Below are 15,583 nucleotides of genomic sequence, written 5' to 3'. Positions count from 1 at the left end.
CCAACCTGCCCTCTTCTGCGGAGGCCATGCCTGTGGAGCTCAGAGCTGGTGCCCTTTGTGGGCCTGGGGGCTGGACATCATAGTGCCCTCGACCCCAGGCTGAGGACTCCACTGAGCTGGACGCCGGGAGCGCCCCCACAGCCTGTCCATGCAGTTCTCTGGCCCCGTCTTCCAGGCCACCTGCTCTGGCCCCCACCCCGGGCTCTCTTCTCTCTCCTGAGGGTCCCCTCCTTGTGCAGGGCGCTGGAAGCAGCTCTGGGGGGTGGGTGCTGCAGGACAACTCAGCGCTCAGATTGTGGGGTGGACGGACCCACTCCGGCCTCAATCTGTCATTGATCAGTGCTGGGAGCCCAGCCAGGTTTCCTCACCCATGAAGTGGGGGTGCTGACAGCCTCCCCTTCACAAGGTTCCTGTAGAGAGTTTAGTGCAGCGCCTGGTCTGTGGGAACAAGGAACACGTGCCGGCCTTCACTCTCCTGCCTGGTCTGCCTCCCTGATCTGAGCTCTGTGTGTCCTTCTGGGCCTGTCTTAGCCTCATCCTTGTCAACATGGCCGTCGAAGCCTGGGCCCCGCCTGACGCACGCACACACGTGGCTTGTTCTGTCCCTACGCGGTGCAAACCAAGGCGCACTTGGTATGGGCTACGTTAGTGTTGGGGTTTACTCTGCCTGCCGAGAGCTCTCAGGGCCCGGGAGGCCGCTGGAGCCCATCCCGCCTCCTCCAGGCTGGCCGGGGTCCTGCGTAGTATCTGCTGCTCACCTGCGTGGATCGCTGAGGCATGGAGTGGGCAGAGGCCATGGCGCAAGACGGGGACCAGCCGTGGGGGACACACCACGGGGAGAGCCAAAGGCACTCCGGGTGGGGGCCCCTGTGGGGGGTGAGGGGTCACCACTCTCCAAGGAGCCCCTGTGTGAGTCTGGGGGCCGCAGTGATGAGCCACCTCAAACTGGGTGGCTAAAGCAACAGAGAGTCATCATCTGACATTTCTGGGCATCCAGAGTCTAAAATAGAGGTGTGGACGCTGGCGGCTCCTTCCAGAGGCTCGAGGGAAGAATTTCCTTGCCTTCCTCAGCTCCTGGGGCCACCTGCGCTCTTTGGCCTGTGGCCTCTTCTGTCCTCAGGGCATGTGGCTCCAGCCTCAGCTTTGGGGGCATAGCTCCTTCTGTGACTCTGACCTCCTGCCTGCCTCTGTCTCATGCTGACCCACCCAGATAACCTAGGGCCGTCTTCCTATTCCAAGACCCTCAACTCAAGCACCACTGCAGAGCCCCATGTGAGGTCACAGGTTCCAGGGGTGAGGCTGTGTGTCTCTCAGGGTCACGTTTTGGCCCGCCACCCCTGTGCCCTTCTGTCTCTCTCAAGTGACCTCTTCCCCAGCCGTGGGTCTCAGCTGGAGATCTGACAACACCCAGACCGTCACACTGGGAGCCCAGCAGCCTCCCCACCCACAGCAAACCGCCCCCCTGCCCCTCCGTGCACTGCCGGCCCCTCCTGGGGCCCTGGAGGCTCTCCCACGGCCCCGGCTCCCTCCTCCCCTGAAAGACTCCCCCCCAACAGTACTGAGTCTCCTAACCCACTCTACCCAGGTGTGTCCCTACCGTGCCTTGCCAGCCTTTCAGGACTCCAGTAACTCCCAGCACCTGTCAGGGGACCCCTGCTTGCTCCCCCAGACCCCCAGCGATGTGAGCTGCCTCCACCAGGGCCAGGCTTGGGCATTTTCTGGACATGCTCAACCAAGAAGCTGAGAGAAAACCAAAGTCCTAAATGGATGAAGAGGAGGGGGCCCCAGTGGGGATGCGCACTGCAGCTCTGGTGGGGGGGGGGATGGTTGGCATGTGCAGAGGCTTCGGCCAGCTGGCCTCCACTCACAGCGAGCCCTCCTGGGCCCTGTCCCTGCAACTGTCCCCTCTAGGCCTTGGGTGGTGCCTCGTCCCAGCCGCCAGCCCGTTCGTCAGTGCAGGGGCAGAAGGCAGAGTCCTGAGGGGAGATCAGGAGCCCCCTGAAGTGCAGTTCTCAGGCCCACTCATGTGAACTTGACGGGTCCAGACTTTCCCAGACTCACAAGTCCCACCTGCCCCCTGCTGTTCTCAGGCTCTGCTCCATCAGCCACACTAACTCCCTTTTCTTTCCTAGGGCGATTCTGGGGGCCCCCTCGTCTGTGACCTCCCCACAGCCTGGGTTCTGGTGGGGCTGGCCAGCTGGGGCTTGGACTGCCGGCACCCTATCTACCCCAGCGTCTTCACCAGGGTCGACTACTTCACTGACTGGATCAACAAGATCCGGAGGCTCACACCTCCCCCTGATCCCACATCTGCTCCTCAGACCGGGTTTCCAGACCAGACTCTGCAAGCTGTCAGCTCATCTGGGCATGGCCCAGCCCTTGTACCTCCCCAGACCTGGCTCCTGCTTGCAGTTTGTGCTCAGGGACCCACGGCAGGCCCCGCGGTGACCCGCTGAGCCCCTCTGTCCTGCTCTCTGCCTCAGGCCCCAGTCTGCTTGCTGGAACCTTCCACGCTCTCCCTCCCACTGACTCTCAGTGGTTCCTCCAGGACTTCCCTGTCCCTCAGCTGCCTCCTCCCAAGCCAAGCCTGAAAAAACAAACAGAAACAAATAAAAGACTCATCCTGCTTTTGTCTTGGGACCCCACTGCCCCTCCTGCTCCTCAGCATTCACCCCTCCCTTGAGGTCAGGCATCTGGCTCCTGGTGCAAGGAAAGGGGGCCTGTCAGGGAGACTGTCCGAGGGCGGGGGGGGGGTGGGGAGCCAGAGCTGCCAGCTGGGAAGAGAGCACTGGGGAACGAGGGGGCCTTCAGAGGAAGTGTGTCAGGCAGCTCGGGCTGCCTAACAAACACCAGAGCCCAGGGGGCTTAAACAGTGGGAATTTATCACCTCCTAGCCCTGGAGGCGGGAACTCCGAGGTCCCGCATGGGCAGGCTGGTTTCCCCCGAGGCCTCTCTGCTGGTGGGCGGACACGTCTTCCCTGTGTGCTCATGCGGTTGTCCCTCTGTGTGTGTCTGTGTCCTCATCTCCTTATAACGACACCAGTCCTGTGGGATTAGGGCCACCCTAGTGACCTCACTTAGCCTTAGTCACCTCTGTAAAGACTTTATCTCCAAATACAGGCACATTCTGAGGTGATGGGAGTTAGGACTCCAATAAAAGAATTTTGGAGAACACAATTCAGCGCATAAGTGGAAGTAAGACATTTCACCAGATGTCTACAGTGCCGGGGAGCAAAAGTCTCCCCCAAAGTAGAGAAACATCAATCCAGGGGTTTGGAGGAGGGAGGGCCGACTCCCAGTGGAGGTGGGGGGAAGCTCCAGACTGCAGGGTGATTGAGTTGGACTGGGGTGCATGACCAGGCCATGAGTAAGGGGGTTCTGGCCTGCAGTAGGAAGGGCTCTCAGACATGGAGGGAGAGTGAGTCAGGAGCAGAGGAGGCCGGATGCTGGGCCAAGAGCCGAGGTTCAGACCAGTGGTCCTCAGACCTCTGTTCCTACAGCAGACTCCCAGCACCTTCCTCACCTGCTGCCATGGCCCCACTCTCCCTAGTCGGAAGGGGCCCAATTCGATGTGAAACAGCTCCCTGCTTCCCAAGGCCACAAGCCAGCCTGCCTGAGGTGCCCACACAACCTTCAGCAGCTGGATCCTGGTGTCACCTTTCCTGCTCAGCTGACCCAGGACCTAGTGGCCAGGTGATAAGACTTGAAGCAATGTTCTCGGGTGTCCTTCCTGCCTGTCTGCCTGACAAAGGCCCTGGTGCAGCCAGCACAGCCCCTTCCTCACAATGCACCCACCCCAGCCCTCACACCCACAATAAGGTGAGAAAGCTCCCATTTAATGCACATCCTGTACAGACCAAGTGCCATTCAGAGGGTTTCATGCAAATTCTTTCCAATTCTGGCATTGTTTCAATATCCTGGATCCTTGCTGACAGATGGGCAAAAATGGACTCACGTGCCTGTTAACACTGGGATCTCACTGGTGCAGGCGCTGCTTCCCAGGATGATCTTGGGAGGCCTCAGGAACCTGTCTTCCCAGGGCCCACGTTGTGTGGGCACTGCTGGCAGACCCTGCCCTAACCGTCCCTCTGGCCGGAGCCCCACCGTGAGGTACCCGATGCCTGGCTGTGTGCCTGCCACTGGCTCAGCTGTCCCTGGAAGGGGAAAGGTGAGCCTTCTCTCCCTTGGTGGGAAATTCACTTCTGGGGCCCCAGGCAGGGTGCTGAGCCTCCTGAAAGTCCATGAGTACTGAGATGGTGTGTGGTTCTCACACTCTAGTTCAGCTGGACCATTAGCATCTCCACTGGTCCTAACCTTCTCTTCTGCCAACCGTGGTGGCTGCAGCTGGCTGTTGTCTGGACTTCCTTCCCTGCCCCTCCTGGGGGTTCTCAGACATCTACCAGAGGCATCCCACACCTATGTCACCCACACAACAGAGCAACCAACTTTCCCCATCACCTGCAGCCAACTTGGTGCTCAGTATTATTATCCTGCTTCAGTTTCCTGTTAAAGATAAAACCAGGTCTGTCAGGGCTCTGCGGCGTTCCAGAGATGGCACAGGTAGACAGTAGTAGAACAGGGACTCAACTCCACATCTCTCTCTCGGGGAGCTGGAGCTCCTTGCTATTCCAAACTCCACAGGCTGCACTCACATGCTGTTACCCTGCCCCCCCTCCCCTCAGACACCTGGGAAAGGCTTCCTCAGATCTGTCCCAAGAGTGGGGTCCAGATACCCACTCCTGAGTAGGCAGTCTAGGGTAGGGTTGGAGGGAAGGGGCCAAGTGGAGGAGCCAGTGAGCCTGGGAACAGGGCCTGGAAGGGCACTGGAGGTGTCTGTGGGGAGAGGGACGTGGACATTCTGCCCCTGGGGATTCCCTGCCCTCCTAGATGGTGCGCTGGCACCGGCTGCCAGCTCTCATTGCCGAGTCAACTCCAGACAAGCTACAGAAGTGAGAACAAGCTAACAAGAACCAATTAGAGGCTTTCTGCTTCCAGTCTGGAGTATAAAGAGCTTGGAAGTCATTACTCCCATCTTCAAAACATGAAAAATATTGAACAAACTAAAACTCAACCACTCTTCTTAGACCCAGCAGAGATTTGAGGTCATAGGGCAAGATGTGGCCCAGAAAAATCAGAGTCCAGCGGATGGGGGACCCCAGCTTGCCCAAGTGTAGTCAGCTGCCAGAGCCAACCCTGCTGTGGGAGAGCTCACACGGTCGCTGGTGGCCAGAGACCTGTGTGGACCCACCCAAGAGTCCAAGGCTCTGGGGTCCAGCCCGGGGGGGCCACACTTGCACAAGTGTTTCCTCCAGGAGCCTCATTATGTTCTCAAGTGTAGGTCAGAGAAAACTGCTTCCCACTTCTGGTAGGGCAGATAATTTCTCCTTGAGCTCCCCGCTGAGCTGGGAGCCCAATGCAGGACTCGATCCCAGAACTCTGGGATCATGACCTGAGCCAAAGGCAGTCGCTTAACTAACTGAGCCATCCAGGCGCCCAAGGTTCAACACTTTATATCTTACATTTAAATCTATTATCCATTTTAAGTTATTTTCAACATTTGCTAAAAACACTATCCTCTTTCCATCATATTGCTTTTGCACTTTTCTAAAACACAAGTTTGCTGTTTCTGTGTGTGACTCTGTATTCTCTATCCTGTCCATGAGCCACATACCCATCCCTCCACCAACACCACACTGCCTTATATTATAGCTTTATGTCAAGCCTTAACATCCTCCAATTGTATTCTGCTTTCTCAAAAACAGTTCTAGCTATTCTGGTTCCTTTACCTTTACCTTTCCTCTATGCATTTTGGGATAAGTTTCTCTAGGTTGACAAAAGAATTCTGTAGGAAGTTGACATTTTACTATATTGTCTTCCAATCCACGAATGTGATATATCTCTTTATTTGTCTTGTTTAGTTCTTTTCATCAGGGTTTAATTGGTTTTCTCATACAGATCCTCTCTTTAAAAAAATTTTTATAACCAAACAGTTCACTTTTTGGAATTGTTTGTACATGGCATTGTGTTTTTAATTTCCGTTTCTAGTTGTTCATTGTTAGTATTAGGATATACAATTCATGTTTCTTGATGTTGTATCCTGAAACTTTGATAGAATGATCGTCATTTGTTAGGCATTTTCTTATAGATTTCTTTGGATTTTCTATGTGAACAGTCATGTCATCCATGAATATGGACTGTAATACTTCCTTCCTTCTAATCTCTTTGTTTTTATTTCTTTTTCTTGCCATACTGCACTGGCCAGTATCTACAGTACTAAGTTGAAAAGGAGAGATGAGAGAACATTCTGGTCTTGTTTTTGAATTTAAGAGAAAAATGTCCATTCTTTCGCTATTATTTATGATGCCATTGGTAGGTTTTTTTGTAGATATTTCTTGCTGGGTTGAGGTAGTGCCCTTTTATTCCCAGTTTTATGAGTGTCTAACATGAATTTGTGTTGAGTTTTGTCAAATACTTTTTCTGCATTAACTGCTATGCCCATGTGGGTCCTTTTCTTTAGACTATTAATGTGGATTACATTGATGATTTTTGAATATTGAACCAGGCTTGCATTCCTAGAATAAACTTCATTTAATCATAGTGTATTGGGGTGCCTGGGTGGCTCAGTCGGTTATGCATCTACCTTCAGCTCAGGTCATGATCTCAGGGTCGTGGGATTGAGCTCCACATCGGACTCCCTGCTCAGCAGGAAGCCTGCCTCTCCCTCTGCCTGCAGCTGTCCCTGCTTGTGCTCTCTCTCAAATAAATAAAATCTTTTAAAAAAATCACAGTGTATTATTATTTCCTTCCTTCTTCATGCGTTGGCCTTATTTTGCTATTTTTTTCTAGTTTCCTTTGGTGGAAGCTTAGATTATTAATTTGAGAACTTCCTTCTTTTCTAATATAGGCATTTAGTGCCTTTTTTTTCCCTCTCAGCAATGTTTTATCTGGCTCCTACCACATTTTATATGTTGTATTTTCATTTTCATTTAGTTCTGGATATTTTTTTTAAAGATTTTATTTATTTGAGAGAGAGAGAATGAGAGATAGAGAGCACGAGAGGGAAGAGGGTCAGAGGGAGAAGCAGACTCCCTGCTGAGCAGGGAGTCTGATGTGTGGGACTCGATCCCAGGACTCCAGGATCATGACCTGAGCCGAAGGCAGTTGCTTAACCAACTGAGCCACCCAGGCGCCCAGTTCTGTATATTTTTTAAAATTTCTTTGAGATCCTTGTTTTAACCATGAATTATTTAGAAGTTTGCATCTTAATTTTCAAATGTTTGTAGGCTTTCTTATTATTATTGTCATGTTTATATTATTTAAAGCTTATACTTTGGACATAGTAGAGTAAAATGCGATGACGTTTATTTTAGTTACTTTAAATGTATTCTTCAAATATCATTGGAATTTTCAATTTTCAAACATTAATTTTACATAGTAGTTCAGATCAGTCTTTTGTACTTGTTAGAGTAACCATAAGGGAATGCCCTGAAAATATAAACCCTAGGCTTCCAGAGACATGTTTATCAGGGGAATAGTGGGAGTTTGTGGGTCCCCATTATACTTGCTTTCTGGGTCAGCACACAGGGATCCTGAAGAGATCCAGGATCCAGGATCCAGGAGAGGGGCCCAACCGTCAAGCTCTGGTGCTTTCTAGTATATGATCAGAGAATTCCAGGCCCTGTGCTGGCAGGGACTAGAACTAGCACCGTGATCTAGTGAACATCTAGTGAGCACTCAGGGTGAGGGGAGCACCAGCCTCTCCCTTGTTGGTCAGCATCTGATTCTGAGCTTGTGGTTGCAGCAGTAATGCTCGGTAGGCCCATGGCTGAGCCATCAGGCAGGGCTTACCAGCTTTGACAGCCATGGGCCCTGGCTGTGGGCAGTGTCCATGAAAGCTCAGGGAGGCTAGTCCACAGGGAAGCAGTTTTGGACAAGTTAACACTGACCTCTGCCACTTCAACAGTCAACATGTTCATCATGACCCCTGAATCCCCCGCCCAGATAAAGACACAATTTCTCATGAGGTTGCCCCTCTTTTATTTTTCAAACATCATCAACATCATTTCATGAAGAAAGGACATCCTAACCCAAATTGGTTAGGAGCACATCTTGCAAAACAAGCAGGTTTGCCCTAAAACAATACTTTTAGTGACTTCCATAGACCATTCCTGATTTCTCCATTTGTGGGAAGTCCATACTAGAAATTACCTCGGATGCTGTGTGCTGTCAGGAGCTTCTGTGAAGGCAGGAAGCTGGCACCCTCACTGGCCACATGGGCGGTGGGGGTGAAAGGACAGCAAGTGCCAGCTCTGTGCTCTCAGCGAGGCTGACTTCTGCCTACAACCCTTTGTGTCCCTGCCTTCCGAGGAATGACGGCAGTGCCGGGAACACTGCCCAGCTTCCCGACGAGTTACTACAGAGTTGCTCCTGCCTGATGAGAGCGTTGCCTGCAGGCCAGAGGGCTCCAGTCTTCCCTGGAACACATTTGCTCTCAGTCCACCACTTAACAATCCCCTTCAAACAAAGCCACTTGAGCAGCACATTCGTAAAGGTTGTTCTGTTAGGGTATGCAGTCTGTGATTTGGAAAATGGTGGCTCCTTGCCTTGTTCTTGGAGAAACAGAACATACTGTGCGGAAAACTCAGCCCGGGGGACCCAGGGTCTCACTGACTGTCAAGACTGTTTCTTCAGCCAGTGCTTTGATTCCTGGTTGTGGGTAGAGAAGACAGGTGGTTGCTGCCTTTGCTGTGATGGCCTTTCGCTGGTGTCACTGGCCAAGGTTGCCTTGTTACTATTGTGTACAAAAGGTCTCCCAGCACCTGCCTCTCTCTCAGTTGAGCCACAGCCATGCTGCCCCTAGGCTGAATATCTCCTCTACACACCCGTGGGTGGTGGTCACTTCCCTGATTCCATGAATGTGTCATCCACTTCAACTATTATTTCTTGGTGTTCTTTGCAACTTTCAATTCCAAAGAAATTGAAATCCTTTTTGTGGATCAGAGAACAGTGAGAACACATCTCATCTTGTAGCCCATGCTCCTGAACACTAACTTAGTCTCTTCAAAGGTCTTGGTCTTGCTCTCTTGAAGGTCTCCTGGGGGTCACCACTGGGCTGCTGAGTTGGACAAGATGTCATTCTTCCCAGCTGTGGAGATGCCCTCCAGTGTCTGGGGCAGAAGGTGGGGACAGCCGGATGGGAAAACAAGAATGCAGGTCAACTATAGGGATGAGTCCCAGGGAAGAATCTGTACATCAGGTGCAGGCCCCCTCTATGCCCGCTGTCTAAGAAGAGGCCCCTCAATGTGGATCTTAGAGCGGGCGAGCCTCCTCAGCCCTGTTTCTCACAGAGTGGCAGGTGGAGCCATAGGTCCCCCGCGCACAGAGCCCAAGGCAGGCAGAGAGCACCTGCCAGCACCTCTGTAGGGGTCAGGAACCAAAGGGGACCTTGGAAAGCCCCTCCTGGGAGAACGTACCTGTCCCGAGGCTGGGGTGTCTGTCCCCCAGGCCTCCATCTGTCCTTCTGGGGTTCCATGTCCACAAGCTGCAATCCTGACTTGCATGTGTACAGTGTCCCCAGTGTGTGGCAAGCCAGGCTGCAAATACCTGCCCTGAGGGTATAGATCAGCGGGGCAAAACCCGTTGCTCCCTGCTGGTGAGGCAACTACAACAGAAAGGTGGGCTCCTGAGAGCAGGGCCCAGTTGTCAGGGAAGTGGAGGCAGAAACCCAGGAAAGCTGGGGCTTTTAGATATGAAGTATCTAAAGTAGTCAAAATCAGTGAAAAAAAGATTTTATCTGGAATATATAAAGAACTCTTATAACTCAATAATAAAGGACAAATCAATGAAGAATGGGCATAGGATGAACACACATTGCTCCAAACAAGTTACAGAAATGGCCAATAAGCATATGAAATGCTCAGCATCAGGGAAATGCAATCCAAAACCACACTGAGATGTCACTTCAGAACCACGAAGACGATCATTATCAAAAAGACAGATGGGGGCGCCTGGGGGGCTCAGTTGGGTAAGCGTCTGCCTTCAGCTCAGGTCATGATCCCAGGGTCCTGGCATCGAGTCCCGTGTTGGGCTCCCTGCTCAGCGAGGAGCCTGCGTCACCCTCTGTGCTCCCCCAGCTCGTGCTCTCTCTCTGTAAAAAAATGAATAAAATCTTTAAAAAAAAAAAAAGATGATGGGGCATCTGAGTGGCTCAGTTGTTTAAGTGTCCAATTCTTGGTTTCGCCTCAGGTCATGATCTCAGGGTCATAGAATCGAGGCTTCCTGCTCAGCAGGGGGTCTGCTTCTCCCTCTGCCCCTCCCCCTGTGTGCTCTCTCTTCTCTCTCTCTCTCAAATAAATAAGTAAATAAATAAATCTTAAAAAAAAAAAGACCCAGATGATAGCAAGCATTGGCTAGAACGTGGAAAGTGGAATCCTTGTTCACAGCGAGCAGAAACATTTAAAATGGTGCAGCCACTTTGAAACAGTCAGGCGGTTCTTGAAAAAAGGCTGAATATAGAGATTCCACATGACCCAGCCTTTCCCCTTTTAGGTATACAGCCATGAGAAATGAAACATGAGTCTCCACAAAAACTTCCACACAAATGTTCACAGCACAATTTTCATATTAGCCAAATGGTAGAAACGACCCAAACGTTCATCAGCTAATGAATGGATTTGACAGCTGGTAGTACCTCCACAGGACGGAATACGACTGGTAGTGTGTGCAAACATGTGGGCAGACCTGGGAAACATTATTCTAAGTGAAAGGCCACGTGTCATATAATTCCATTCATACCGAAGTCCAGAACGTAGGAGTCTCTAGAGACAGAGGGGGGTGAGGAGGTGTGGAGGGCTGGGGCCTGGATGGCAGCACATGGCGACGGTGACGGGGGCAGGATTTCTTCCGGAGCTGATGAAAAGTTCTAAGACTTATAGTGGAAATGGCTACAAATTCTATAAAAAAGCTAAAAGCCATAAAACCATACACTTCAAATGAGTGAATTGTATCCTATGTGAATGTCTTGATAGAGTTTTTATTTATAATTGAGCTGGAGCAAATTTGTCACAATGCTAACCCTGTGTCTACATATTCTCTACACTGCTTTCTAGGGCATTTTCCCATTTTTTTTTTTAAGGTTGAAACATTCCTAATGACTTTACCCAATTTCATTGAAAAAGGAAAAAAGCAGTGAGTGTGAATGAATGTGGGCCGACTGTGATTTTGGACCCCAATGGGGTCACCTCAACTCACGGGAGGAGACATAAAAGCATCATGGAGGGGGGGTGGTCATGTCCAGCAGCTGGTCCTGGAGACCCCATGGGGCGTTGCGTGACTAGTGACTTAGAGATTCTCTTTCCCTGCTTTAGGAAGGAACATGAGAGAACCGGCATCTGGTCAGTTTCCTGCTAACAGAGTGCACATCGGGATGGACTAAGGTAAATAAATTAGGAGCCCTACAAACTGGGGATCCCTCAGTAGTTTGTGTTCGTGGGCGGAAGACATCTCTCAATGTCCATACACCTTGTACACTTTCACACAACACACGTCCCTGAAACAGGATCTTCAGAATGAACCACGACAAAGAACATTCCAAAGGACAAATGATGGAATGAGGGCGGACTCTGACCTTCAGAGACTGTGGGGAGGAAGGAGAAGGAACCCTCAGACAGCACAGCCTAACCCCAAGATATTTTCCTAAAATGAGCACCAAGGGCCCAGGTTTGCACACAGGCATCCCAGACGGAGCGGGCCCTCAGAACTCAGGGAGGCATGTCCAGGGCCCTCCCAGGAGACGTGCCAGGTGGTGGGCTCTCCTGCCACAGCCTGTCTGGAGGAGGGTCCCGTCAACAAGTAGGTCGTGGGGCCAAGTGGGGACTTTCCAAGCCCAGACTCTCCAGAGCAGATACTTGAGCAGGAATGACTCCAGCTCGGCTCACGTTCTGTCCGAATACCCAGCCCCAGACCCCATCTCTCTCTGCCGGAGCTTCCTGTGACACCTGTGTCCAGGGACGGCGGATGATCGATGGAGGCGTGGCCGCAGGCAGGACTCCCCCGTTATCAGCCGCTGGGCGAGCACAGTGTGTGGGGGGGGCGGGGCGCCCTGGCGGAGATTCCCCAAGCCGGCTGCTCCCCTCTTCCCACCGTGTGCACAGCAGCCTGGGGGGCACACGCATCTCTGAACGAACAAACGTGCAGCCACGGAAGGGTGGTCACGGGGGCCTGACCTTCCCGGGTGCCCTCAGAAGGCAAGTGTTGTCGTCAGTGGTGACAGGAGTGCTCCTCTATCCGAGGGACTCCCCAGGACTCCATGACCCCAGTGCTGGAGCTCGTCCTAGAGGAGCGGGAGGAGGATCTGCGGCCAAACCCGCGGGGCCGACTGACAGGGCCACCCCGTGACTGCCCTCAGTCCCCAGGCCTCCCAGAGCCCACGGGAGCTTTCTCGGGAAAGCGTGAGGCCTGGCTCCCCGCAGGCTCTCTGTGGAGACCCAGCGAGCTGACCGGGAGCTGCCCCTGCTGGACGGCAGAGCACAGCTGGCCCCGCTCTGTGTGAGCGTCGTGATTTCCCCGCGGGCCGCGGGGTGACCTCCTCATCCCCGCAGATTCCTCCCACTTACCGGGAGCTCCCTCCCGACTCTGCCCTACACGCGGTCCCCGCGAGCTTTCACCTCTCCTAACTCGTTCTGTGATGAGGAAGGTTGGCTGCCATGAAAATCTGAAACGTTTCTCCGTTTTTTTCCTTGCCACTGGACTGACCTCGGATTTTCCGAGGAACGCAGGCGAATCTTCGCCCACGCCGTGCGCATCCAGCGCCTGCCGAGCGCACACCATGGACAGGGACACGGTGGGGTGACGCGCACGGGCTGGCAACCTCTGTCTGCGTCCGGCTGGGCCCCTGAGCCCCTTCGTCTTGGGGAGGCCAGGCTGGACAGGGAGGGGCAGCCGCTGGGGAGTGCGGCCAAGATGAAACCTCTGCTGCAGGAAGGGGCAGGAGGGAGGGGAGCACTCCAGAGCCGCCTGCCTGGGAGGGAGGGAGGGAAGGCAGCGGAAGAGCACCTGTGGGGTGGCTGTGGAGCGGGACGAGGACCTGGCATGAGTTCCTTTCTTGCCTGAGCTCTTTGCTGGGGGGGGGGGGGGGGGGGGGGGGGGCAAGCAGAGGGCCAGGCGTCCCTTGGACCCGGATGGCCTTGGCCCCGTGCTGCTGCAGGGACGCACATCTGTGAGTGGCGAGCGCTGTAGGGGCCTCGCCCAAACCTGGAAAAGGCATCAGAACCTAGAACCTGGGGAGGAGGCGTTGGCTGGGAGGGAGGAGGGTGAAGGTGCCGTGCTTGCTCCTGGGATCAGAGCATCTGGGCGGGGCGGGGCTAGGGGCTGGAGGGCACCAGCTCAGCCACGAGGGGAGGTGAGCAGACTGCGGGGGCAGGCAGCTGTGGGAGCAGCAGGGTCCCTTCCCTGTGCAGCTCCTGTCCCTCAGTGTCGGCTCATCTCACTGTCACGAGCCGGGCAGATGGCCTATCTGACGTGGCGGCTGTGCCAGCGCCCCGGGAGGGCTCCCCTCAGCCTGGAGCCCAGCTCCCAGCCGGCCCTGGGGCTGCAGATGCCTGGGCCCCCGGCCCCCGGGGTGGGCTGCGCTCCTGCGTGGTGTTTGGGGTCTGTTTGTAGGAACCGTTTCACGTGAGAATGAGAGTCTGTGTCCACATCTGTTCACAAGGGGTCCCTCGAGGGAGGGAAGGGAGGCGGTAAGTGTGGGGTGTCTTCGCAGACCCAGGGACCCTGGCCAGCCCCCTCGCTCTGCGTCCACAGCAAGGTGGGCCCCTCGCATGGTTGGAGAAGTCGGTCTGGCCCAGAAATCCCGCCCCGGGACTTGGTGTCTGCCCCACAACTGGCGTTCTCGTGTGCACACTGCGGCCAGTGCCCCCGAGTCTCCCCTCATCCATTCCCCGCGACCGTCCTCACTGGGATTAGGAGGACCCCCCACCATCCCTCCTATTTCAATGATCCCACTGGGACTGGAAGACGCTCCTCCCACCACGAGGCCAGAGGCCCAGAGCCTGTCTGCTCAGGCCCCCACACAGGGAGCCCTGGAGGGGCTGAGGGTCGCCAGCCCGGCCAGCCCCGTGGCTGGACGCTTCGGGGAGGCAGCGGGGAGCCCCCGAAGACGGGGCTGTCTGCAGACTCCATTCTCAGAAACGGTCGTGGTGCGGAGGGCTCCCCATCCCTGGACGTTCAGGGGTCCCGATGGTGACGGGAGCCCCAGGAGGCCGGCCCCTCTCCATGCAGAGGCACAGACACCAGCAGGAAGACAGTGGCCCCGCACATTTCCCAGCAAAACCATCTTTATTCCAATTTACACACAGTGCCCCAGTGGGCGGCTGCCACCCTGCCCCAACGGTCATCCCCCCCCCTCCCCGAGCCCCACAGGCAGGATCAGCACCGGGATGAGGAGGAGCCCTGGGGTGCACTGGCCCTGGAGGGCGGCCCCACTGCTCCCTACTGGCTACAGTGCCGCTTCTTCCTCCTGCCCGTGACGAAGGAGTCACACCTTCTCTTTGCAGGCTGTGAGGGGTGAACCAGCCCCATGGCCGAGGCCGGCCTCGCGGAGCCCCTGAGGTTGGCCCCAGTGAGGGGCGTCTTCCCAGCAGGGGCTGGGCCCCCACACAGAGCCCGCTTCCTGGACTTGGTAGCTGGGGGGGGTGGCCGGGCTGAGGCCTATCCTCTGAGGAGAAGGGGCCCGGGGAGCCCCCCACAGCCCCCGACCTCCAGGGCTGGGGAGGCCCGAGGCAGGAGCGGGACTCAGGGAGAGCCCCCAGGGCAGCAGGCTGTGCTGAGAGGCCAGGAGGAAGGCCAGGCTGGGGAGCTCCTCCTCGTCCTCACTGGACCCGTCCACTGGCCCTCGAGTGTCCCGAGCAGGAGGGGCCTCTCTGAGAACGGGTGCGTCCCTGGGGCCCGGTCGAGCGGAGGGGCACCTTTGACCCTGGGGAGGGGAGGGGGGCCATCCGGCCGGGGCTGCGGGGGACTCCTGCCTTCCGGGAGAGAGCGCAAAGGCTCTGGGCCCGGACAGGTGTGTGTGTGCTCGGCCGTGCCTCGGAAGGTCCTGGCCGTCAGTCTCTGCTGGGCAGGCTTTGTTGCTGACCCCCAGCCCCAGTCCGGGACCGGCCTCACACTCAGGACCAGGGCCCGACCGGGCTGCGCGGTGAGGGGGGGCTGCCTGCACACCCTCCTCCGCCTTCAAGGCCACCAGTCTTTTCTTCACCAGCTGAGAGGAAGGAGGTGACAGTGACTGGCCAGCACAGGGGTATGAGACAGGTAGGTGGGACAGTGGCCCTGGGAGAGGAGGGGAGGGGTGACCCACCAGGCTGTGGCTCTCCTGACATCCTCCCTCCCTTCCCAGGCTGCCCATCTTCCCCTTCCCATGCTGCACTCTGTACCCACCCAGAGCTGGCCTCCCCAGTGCTGGGACTCGCTAGAAGGGAAGGGGGACAGAGTCACGTGGGCCTTTATTCTGCCCCGCCACCTGGCTCACTTGTGTGGGTCTCTCCCCTGGCTCACCTGGGTCCCCTCCCTGTCCTGGCTCACCTGGGTCCCC

The sequence above is a fragment of the Callorhinus ursinus genome, unplaced genomic scaffold (genome assembly GCF_003265705.2).
Source record: "Callorhinus ursinus isolate GAN/ISIS: 27379988/994484 unplaced genomic scaffold, GSC_fseal_2.0 scaffold28, whole genome shotgun sequence".
NCBI lineage: Eukaryota > Metazoa > Chordata > Mammalia > Carnivora > Otariidae > Callorhinus > Callorhinus ursinus.
Note: the sequence above shows the minus strand (reverse complement) of the source record.